This window comes from Propithecus coquereli, unplaced genomic scaffold (genome assembly GCF_000956105.1).
Source record: "Propithecus coquereli isolate 6110/MARCELLA unplaced genomic scaffold, Pcoq_1.0 Scaffold38, whole genome shotgun sequence".
NCBI classification, from domain to species: domain Eukaryota; kingdom Metazoa; phylum Chordata; class Mammalia; order Primates; family Indriidae; genus Propithecus; species Propithecus coquereli.
Window position 1 is genome coordinate 514,859 of NW_012149507.1, and position 10,732 is coordinate 525,590.

Genomic DNA, 10,732 nt, shown 5'->3' on the forward strand with positions numbered 1-10,732 from the left:
AAAATCGGGGTGATTTTGATTGCAGGGGTTATCTTACTACAGCAGTAGTAATAATGACACACACTCTCTCTCATATAAAGATAAGCGGGCTAAATCTATTGAAGGGTTTTGAGAAAGAATGACATATGAGCACTGTTCTTAGCATTTTATTTATCAGGAATTATTTCCAAAGATTAAAGACAATTACTGCCTAGCTCACACCTGATTCAGGACAGATTTTTCAAGCATTTTTGAAGCAATACAGCAAATAGAACTTGACCTTAAGACCAAAGTGGTTTCAGAAGTTGGCTTCCTTGCATTACCATAGTTCAAAGCTTGCTCTCACGCTGGGACCCCTCGACCCCATTTACATTCTACAACAGGTCAAATAAACAGCTTCCCACAGCTCACCACAGTCCTCCCACAAAGGGCTGGTCAGGACAGGACATCCCAAGCCCGCCTGAATGACAACAAACACTTTGCCTGTTTTTCCCAACACACCAGGGATGAATGGCTGTGCTCAAGGTCAGTTCTCATTAATAATTAAATATTTTAAAAAAAAATTCAAAGAAAGGACTCCCCCCCCATTATCTTTAATAAAATGACACTGAAGTGATGAAAGCAGGTATCCCGTTACCCGAGAAAGCCTCAAGATACAGCCCAGAACCTCCGCAGGACCAGTTCATCTTGGCGAGGTGACGCTGTGTTCCAAGCTGAGGAATGTCTCATTTCGAACCGTTGAACTGTGGCAGGTGGAGTTCAGAACTAACCCTGGTCACACAGCAGTCCTAACGAGATTTCAAATGACTTGCCCGGCCACCTCCCCATCTATTTTTGTCCAGTTGTCCTGGTAACTGTGCCACTGGAAACCCCTGGCGTCCTCAGCTATCTCTGCCATGCACATCGCCCGGTGGCTGGAAGCTTCGGGAGGAAAATGCTGAGATCAGCTGGGATATCTGCTGACATTATGTTTCTGGCTGCTGGATTCCCAGCCCTCGAACCAATGAGTCAGGGCAGAAAATCTCAGGGTAGCGCGCTTCTAACTTCTCATGTCAATGTTTGACCTCGAACACTTCACAAGGGGGTCTATGGAATCAGAGGGGTTAATAGCTGATATATTCCCAAAGAAACGAGTGCTCGAGGTTTTGACCAGGGGGGATCTATAAACACATGGTACTTTAGTGCAAATTTCTTTTCCCGTTTATTGTTTTCTTTTTATTTCTTCTTTTTTGTTTGTTTTTTTTGGTTGGTTGAAGACTGCTTGTCTCTCTTGTTGTACAGGGGCTCAGGGCACAATCATAATAGGTACACTTTTTATTTTTCAGATACAAAATTATAATATTGAATTTGCTTTGCATTGAATATCTTTTTTCTTGTCTAACATTGGATGCAAATACAATGCATAATTTTATATTATTTTCATATAAATTTCAGAAAATGTAGCTCAAGACATTTTCTTAATGGATGGGAGACATGTAGAAGATAGTGATATTTTTACATTTGTCCGAAGATTTTTTCTTTTTAAATGAGAAGCCTTGATGTAGTCCATATCCTCATTTTTTAACTGCTCACCGAGCACGTTACCCGAGAGGTAGAGGTGCCCACAGTAAAGAACGCTAACCCAGGAATTTAGCTGAAGTTTGAACCCCGTAGTGATGAAACCCACCTCAGAGTTAATCAAGAATGATAACTAAGAGAGTATTTGTGAAAACACCCAGAGCAGGGCCTGGTATCTGTGGTTTCTCAATAAATGTGCTTCCATTTTATCCAATATTACACAAAGAGATACAGGTGAGCAAGAATTAAAACCCATATACCCACATCTACATAGAAGACCTGGGAGATGACCCGAATGTGTGCCGAGCCTGAAACATGAACTAGAAACTGTCTTTTGACTAAACCCCAAATTCTTGTGTTTTGCCCTTGGCTCTTTGCTCTGTAAACAGAAAAATACTCAGTTATTTGAAGTTTCTTCTTACTGAGACTCTAGATAATCAAAGTTTTATATATAAGTCTGGAAAAATAGACATCAGGTTCACTGTTGCATGATGTCTTTTGATTTGATGGCGATGTGTTTAGGGCCATCAAAAGCATGTTTATTGCAGGGAAAGGAGGGACTACATTGAAGTCTTGGTCAGACATGACTGTTCTTATCTCTTCAGAAGGGTGTGGTAGCTTAAGCGGAGCTCAGAGAATCACTGGAATTTGGAGACTCCCCAAATTAAAGTCATAAACATGCTGGGATTCAAATTTAGACTGAAAAGAGAGATCTGGCTGAGAAAACTTAACAGCCCTATGATATCTATAATCCTGCTTTTCAATATCATTTCATTTTCCAATTTAATAAGGAATATATGAAAATTCCATCTCAAGTCAAATAAAAAGATTTAAAAAAACAAGATAATATCCAGAAACTGTGAGCTTTCCCAGAACTGCTGGTTCCAGACACTGTAGTGGAAGTTCTGTCCGAGTTTCTGTTATTAACTTCCACTACTAGGTTTATCATTTCATTCTAGAAGTATGCTTTGGCCCAAACCTGACCAACAGGTTCCCACTTGTGTATAAAGGGAAAACTTGAAGAAGAAACAGCAAGCCATGGTTTAGGATGCATTTTCATGCTAAAACAAATGAAGCAAAAGCGAAAGCAAAACTACGCTAGAGTTTGCAGAAACAAAGAGTTTCTTTTTCAGAACACAGGGATACTTACAATTTTACATGCAGGCAGGAAGACATGTGATTCATACCGGATTCCCAAGCCATCGCCCCCGTCCAGAGAAACTGTGGTGATGAGATTGAGGAGTTTGAGGTGGATGTGTTTTCCAGAGCCCTTTTGCTGATTTGGAAACGGGCACCATCTCTCACCAGTTAAACATCTTCTATTCTCCACTTCGGGATTTTGGCCGATTAGAACTGGATACCATTATGGGGCTCACTATTGTGTCACTCTATTCTAGTGACAGTTACTCTACAATTAAACCCTCTCATAATTGTTTGATTAGGATCCATACAGCTTTTGTTTTAAAATAAATATTCTCTGATCAAGATTTTTTTTCCCATTTTTCTCTTCTTGCTTCCTCCCACTTTGTTGAGACCCAAAAGGAATGAGTTTGGACTGTTTATTTATCTCAGCTTCTCCCCCATTTACACTAACTGGCCTTCTGTAGCCTTTTCTTTTTTTCTATTTTTTCTTTAAGAAAAATGAAGCATATCGTGCCAAGAAAAACATTTCTTTTACTGTGCATCTTCCAAGAATCTGAGTTTTTGCTCTAAGTTTCTAAATTATACTTCAAGATCTCAAGAAGCCTCCACATTTTATCTCAGCCTAACATTTGGAAACCTTGGTACCTTTATCTTTGCTGGAGCAGCAGTCTCCAAATGTCAAGTACAGTTTGTTCCATTTTAAGTAAAGGATTTCAAGTTAATATCTTTTTTCAAATCTTTGTATCGTTTGGCCAAAACTATAGCTCTCTCAGATGATTCCTGGATGTGAGTAAGGCTTTTCCCAGGCTTATCATGTAATTAATGGACCCTCAAAGGACGTCACCTACCTCCACCTTCCCCACTTTTTTATTTGTCAGATTTGAAATATCATAGTTACTAGAATTGCATTTAATCGCTAACATTTGCTGCTGGTGGGTTTTCCCACATAATGATCAAATATTATTATTGCCATTAGAAGTTGACAACCTTGAAAGGTCTGAAAATCCAGCCACAGTTTTTAAAATTCAAAAGGAGGCTAAATTCAGGGATCCTTCCAGAAGGACATAACCTTGTCCACCTGCAATTCATTTTTGATGCGTCTGGCTAGCTATGGCATGAGCTTCCTGTCACAGAGAGCGGGGAAGTGAAGGAGAAAAGATGGAAAAACCAAAAGAAAGGGATGAAAAAAAAAACAAAATAGAAAAGGATGGAGGCCAAACAGGCAAATGTCCAAGAAATGAGATAACTGCTAGAAAAAGGCAGGACTCCTTTAGAATTAATCATTCCTTGTCCTCATTTCCATATTACTCATTCTTTGCTTTGAGCCCTAAAGAGGTTAAAATAGACAAAATGAAATATCTTCTTAAGCAATTCTCTCCTTCTGATGATATTCCCCAGCATTTTGGGGGAGCACGGACTCTGCTCTTCCCTTGGAAGAGCGCTGTTGGCACAACAGGAATGCTACAGGCCTGCACGCTTGTACGCGAGGTCACTGCAGGCGGCACATGGAAAGGATATTCCTTCAAACTTACCCCCTTTAAAATACATTTACCCTTTTAAATGGACTGTTAAATCGCAGCCGGAAGGACAGGGTTCTCCGATGATTGACATGTCTGGGGCTGCGTTCTCTGCCTATTGTCCTCGTTTGGTTTCTTTCAGTGTGTGCTTCTCAAATTTAGAGACATGACCTCTGGGATATGAAGCAATCCACGGGATAAACAGCATCATTTTTCCTCAACAATGTGGGAGGGTGGGGGAGAAATTAAAACAATACAACTCGTAACTTTCAATGTTTTTGTAATAAAAAGCACGATGGTTATATTTCCAAGAAGAATGCAAAAGGCCCACTTTCTGTAATAGAACACAGGCTACAAAGGTTATAATGTTAGAGAAGAAGAGAAAAGAATTCCAGTTTCAGATATGCTTGGGTCCAGAGAAGCAACCAATACCCAATGACATCGTTTCTCTTTCTCGCTCCGTCTCTGGACTTTGCTTTCTTCTGTGTTAATTTCGTTCTCAGGACTTTCCTGTTGGTGCCCCTGGAGCCTCCAGGTTTTTACTATCCTTATAGCAAGGAACTTCTGTTCCCAGCAGATCCACAAAAATCCTTGGACTCATTCCTGTGCTCAGGGCATGGAATAAGCTGCTGGGTCATGATGGGGTCATCTGTCTGTCTTAGAGGGGAGTGGAGGGACCACTCCCCAGTAGACTGTGGTGCATTCGAGTATATGTGGGGATGGTATAGGGAGGGTTATGGGGGATCCAGGAAAAGTGGAATAGATGCTATCAGGTAAAAACTGTGTAAGTCTACTAAGATTATTTTTCCAAAGCATGCTTCTCCTCAGGGCTCTGAGTACCTTTCATGTGGTAAAGGTACTTTCTCAACTTAATACCCCTGGATTTTTGGAGAATAGAACTCACATTTACCCACCACCTACTTCAATATTTACAATAATCTTTGGTAAACATGATTAAATCCTATTTTATATCATGTCTCAGGAAGAAACTGAGTCTCAGGGAGATGAAGGTGAGGGTTACAAAATAATGACCGCAGTAGCAACTCTACCCACTGCCACTTACCAGGAGTAGGCTGAGAAATGACCTGGAGTTGGGAAGCAGCAAGAAATTCAAAAGTGGGCAAAGAGAGGAAGAGAATCAAAGGACCCTGCGGTGCTTGGGAACTCAGAGCTAAGTTAGCTTCTTGGGGACACATTTCCTTTCCTGCTTCACACTAAAAAGTTTTCACGGGTCAGTAATTGATCTGTCCAAAAGGGTATATAGTCCTCGGAGAGTTAAGTCATCCTTACTCATGTGTGTATTAGGACGAATCGAGCTAATCAGCCGTCCTTCACCTGACAACTGGATGAATTAATGGACTCTGAGAAACGGATCCTTCAAGTGTGAGAGGTCGCACGGCCCACCCTGGGGAGGGCAGGTCTCGGAGAAGGGCTGTTCTACCGGGCTCAGGACACCATAAAGGCTCTGGAGAACTTGAGCAAGAACAGAGGCAGGTGCAAATCAGTCCCTGAAGGAGGCAGACAGATCCTGACGATGAACTCTGGGTACTTTCACATCCTGAGCGGAGTCGGGCCTGATTCTTCAGGAAATTGAACATGGGAGGAGAGTTCAGACGTCCTGCGATAGCCCACACACTGAAATTCCTCCCTTCTATCTTTCATTCACAGGTCCCCAGACTTGAGCGACAAGAAAATATGGGTTATTTTTACTAGAATACAAGGGTTAAGCATAATAATTTAGCCAGGCCCTAAGTACCATTTACAGGGTAATTCGTGGGAGATCATGTTCATGCAATTTCTTCATGTGATGCCTCTTTCTGGTTTCTTTAACTCTGTCCCCATCCCTCAGAAAGCACGATCTGTCCTAAGGTGGTGAACAGGGGCTGCAACGTGAGGGCAGGTCGAAGGCTCGAAGGTGGGAAGGCCGCGAGTTCACATTCGCCCAGTGCCTCGCAGAGTCGGAGCTGGGCCAGCAACGTCGTTCCCATCCACCTACGATACCGAGATAATGGACTTTCAAGGCCTTGCTTTTCTATGTGCTCACATTTGCTGGTCTTGAGCCATCTGCAGAATCCGGGAGGCTAAGGACAGAGCTCCACTCTGGAGGAGATGATGTGTGTAGAGGCTGCTGCGTGAGGGGGTCCACTGAGAATGGTGGGGAGAGAGGAGTTGTTCAAAGAATAGAACTTCGAGAGGAATTTTTATGTTAAAAGAAAAAATATATACCCGCAAATCCCAGGAACTGCTCCAATGAAATGAGTCTTTTTTCCTTTTTATACACAATTTCTAGTGGTCTCCGTTCTATTTTTTATCATTATTTTACTTAATGTGAAGTGTTAAAATATTTTATACTTTTTGGCTGAATGTATGATTGTAAGTGGTTTACTGCATTCTTTTGTTGTTTCAGGGCCAATTCTCTTTGTGGGACACATTGTTGACATTAAAAGTCAATTGAAAGTATCCAATGCACAAAGATTTATACTTGGTTTCTTAAGAAATTTCCTTTGTGTCAAGCAAGGTGGTCAGGAGCTGCCTCGGCTTTCTTCTCTGCCCTCCCTCGCTCTCTCACACCGCGAGGGTGGGTGCCACCTCGAGCCCTGGGGGTGTGCAGCTGTGCTGAGGACAAAGGGACACAGGCGGCTTCACCCTTCCAACAACTCAGAGCTCTCTAGGTGGTGCAATTTGAGAGGCGCTGGGATTTGGGGGCAACATGTGTGACCCTAATTCCTCCCTATCGATACCCAATTCATTCTTTGAAGCTTAAATCAATCCTCTTAAAAAAGAAAAGGAAAGGAAAAAAGGAATTAAAAATACATATCTGGGAGATAGGTGGACTTTGTTGTTATTGACAAATACCATTTGTATTTCTGATCCACCACGTGCAGGAAGGACGTGGGCAAGTCCCCTGGTCTCTCTGGGCCTCGCTGGATGAAAATAAAGGCTCGGGCTTACACAGGACCCAAGGGGGGCTCTCACTAGGCTCCTGGTAAGTGGCTGTGTCGTTCCCAGATGCGAAAGTAGAGAAGTTTATCAGGCTCACTTTTTTCTGCTATTATAGAATCACACAATGTCTGGTGGGCGTGGAGGAAAGAAATGGGCGGGAGGTAAGGTAGAGCTGCAACTGGCACCTAAAAACGGATTCAGAAAAGACTTGTCGAGTCTAGTATCTCAGGGGCAAAGCTTGAGCTGAAACGTTCACAGAAAGGCAGTAATTGCAGCTAATTTTCATTGGGCACTGAACATGCCAATACTTTATGTGGTAGTTTATCGATTCTCCCGGGAACTCTGTAAGACAGATACTGTCGTTAGCATCCCGGCTTCACAGCTGGGGAGGCTGGGGTTGGTGAGTTGACTCGGCGTGCCTCAGGCCAGCCGCAGGTGACTGGTGCAGCTGTGCACTCGGATGGGACCAGCCGTTGTCAGAGCTCCTGACGGCCCTGCTGCCGTGCTGCGCAATGGTTGGCCACCATAGAGTGCCTTCAGTGCCCCGTTGGCCCAGCAGTGGCAGGGAGTCATTTTTGTCAGTGTCCAGTGACATCTGTGAACTGATCTACTGATGTTGGAAGAGAAGAGGGAGGAGGGGAGGGAAGGACAGGGGAGGGCAGGAGACATGAGAGGGAGAAGACAAGAAGAGCACAAGTGAGAGCCTGTGGACACCTTGGGGCCTGAGGGGCAGGCTGCAGGGCCCAGCCACAGTGAAGGGAGCCGGAGGGCCACACCAGCACCTTGGCCCTGCTCTGGGCAGAGTTCCTGCAGGCCTGAAAGAGGGAGGGAAAGGAAGCCTCCATCTGTAAGAAATGCTGCCACAGTGGAAACGTAAACAGCCTCAAATTTCCCTCTGGCTCTTGTAGTGTTTTCTTAGCACAGACGGCCAATTTTAGCTGTTAAGGAAAAAACAATTTTTTTTAATGAAAGGACTTAGATTCTTATTCTTTCTAAAGATTTTTGTTCATTTTTTGTTGATATCCCTGAACATGCTTAGCCTTTTATTTTATACAAAATTCACACCCTTGCATACATGTGAAATTAAAATTATTATAACAAGTTGTGGATGGGTGTTTTGTTTGCTTTTATATGTATTATGGAATGCATTGGGATGGTGCACTATATTATTACAGTGTATAAAAGGCATCAAGTCCCATAACAAAAATGTTGGAAAATAAAGAAAAAATCTATAATTTCAGGTTACTAATATAAAAACTTTGATAATTTGGTCTTTTCCTTCCAGTCTAGTTTCTATATGCATGTCATCATAGTGTTTGCATAATTTTACACCCTCCCTTTTTTCACTTACTATGTCGAAGGTGTTTGGCACATAATCTTTAGCCATCATTTTAAAATGCTTAATATACCATTAAGTAGCTACTGCTTTTTAAAAAACTGTTCTTTTATTGGAGATTAAATGACAAAGCAAATTTTGATTAATAAATATTTGTGGCATTAAAAAAAGACATTATGACTTTAAGACAGAAAGCAAAAAATTCTCTATTAGCTATAGCAGATAGCTGGTACAGAAATGCTTTTGAAAATAAAACCATGGACTACTTCTACAGTAACCAGTGTTTTTCATTAATAAGTTACTAGAAATTACAAACAGCTAACATTTATTGATCACCTACTATGTGTTGAGCAGTAGCCTAAGTACTTTACAGTATTAGCTCACTCATTTCAGCCCTACCCTATTTAAGGAAGGTGCTATTTGTGCCCCATATAGATACATACGGACAATGTCACTGGGACACAGGAGGCTGAAGTCACCTGCCCACTGTTATAAAGCTAGTACATGGCAGGGTGGGGGCTCAAATCTATGTTGTCTGGCTCCACAGTTTGTGTTCTTAATCACTAAGTTTTTATTTTTATTCTATTTTATTTTTTAATTGACAAGCAAAAATTGTATATATTTTGGCATACAACATGACATTTTGATATATGTATACACTGTGGAATAGCTAAATCAAGCTATTTGATATATGCATTACTTCAGATACTTATCTTTTTTTTTGTAGTGAGAACACTTAAAATCTACTCTTTTAGAAATTTTCCAGTATACAATATATTGTTATTTACTGTAGTCACCATGATATGCAATAGATCCCTTGAAATTATTCCTCCTGTCTAACTGAAATATTGTGTCCTTAGATCAATATCTCCCCAACCCCTAACCCCCAAACCTCTGGTAACTACCATTTTGTTCTCTGTTTCTATGAGTTTGGCTTTTTTACACTCCACATGTAAGTGATATTATGTGGTGTTTGTCTTTCTGTGCCTGGCTTATTTCACTTAACATAACCTCCTCCAGGGTCATCCATGTTGTCACAAATGACAGGATTTCTTTCTTTTGTAAGGCCGAATAGTAATCCATTCTGTATACATATCACATTTTCTTTATCCATCCATCTGTTAATGCATATTCAGGTTAGTTCTATGTGTTGGCTGTTGTGAATAACGCTGCAGTGAACACGAGAGTGCAGACATCGCTTCGATATACTAATTTCCTTTCCTTTGAATGTATGCCCTGGAGTGCGATTCCTGAATCATATGGTGATTTTATTTGTGAGGCGATATCTCATTGTGGTTTTTTTTTTTATTTCAGCATATTATGGGGGTACAGATGTTTAGGTTACATATGTTGCCCCCCCCCCAAGTCCGACTTCAAGCATGTCCATCGCCCGGATGGTGCGCATCACACTCATTGTGGTTTTAATTTGCATTTCCTTGATGATTAGTGACGTTGAATACTTTTTTTCATATACCTACTGGTCATTCGTATGTCCTTTTTTGAGAAATGTCTGTTTGGGTTCTTTGCCCGTTTTTTAATCAGGTTATCTTTTTCTTACTATTGAGTTGTCTGAGTTCTTTATATATTTTGGATATTAGTCCATTATCAGATGTATGCTTTGCAAACATGTTCTCTCATTCCGTAGGTTGTCTCTTCCCTTCGTTGATTGTTTCCTTTGCTGTGCAAAAGCTTTGTAGTTTGATGTGATCCCATTTGTCTGATTTTTGCTTTCGTTGTCTGTGATGTGGGGGTCATATACAAAAAATCTTTGCTTAGACCAATGTCATGGAGCTTTCTCCCTGTGTTTTCTTCTAGTAGTTTTATTGTTTCCGGTCTTACATTTAAGTCTTTAATTCATTGTTAGTCGATGTTGTATATGGTGTGAGATTAAGATCTAATTTCGCTCTTCTGCATGTGAAAGAAATGCATTCGTCAGTTTTCCTAGCAACATTTATTGAAGAGATTGTCCTTTGCCCAGTTGTTGTGTTCTTGGCATCTTTGATGAGAATCAACTTACCATTAATACATGGATTTATTTCTGGCATCTCTATTCTGTTCCATTGCTCTATGTGTGTGTTTTTATGCATGACCACGCTGTTTCTATTACTATAACTTTGGAGTAGATTTTCAATTCAAGTAACGTGATGCCTCTGGCTTTGTTCTTTATGCTTAAGGTTGTTTTGGCTATTTGGAGTTTTTTGTGATTCCATACAAACTTTAGGATTTTTTTTTCTATATCTGTGAAAAATATCATTGG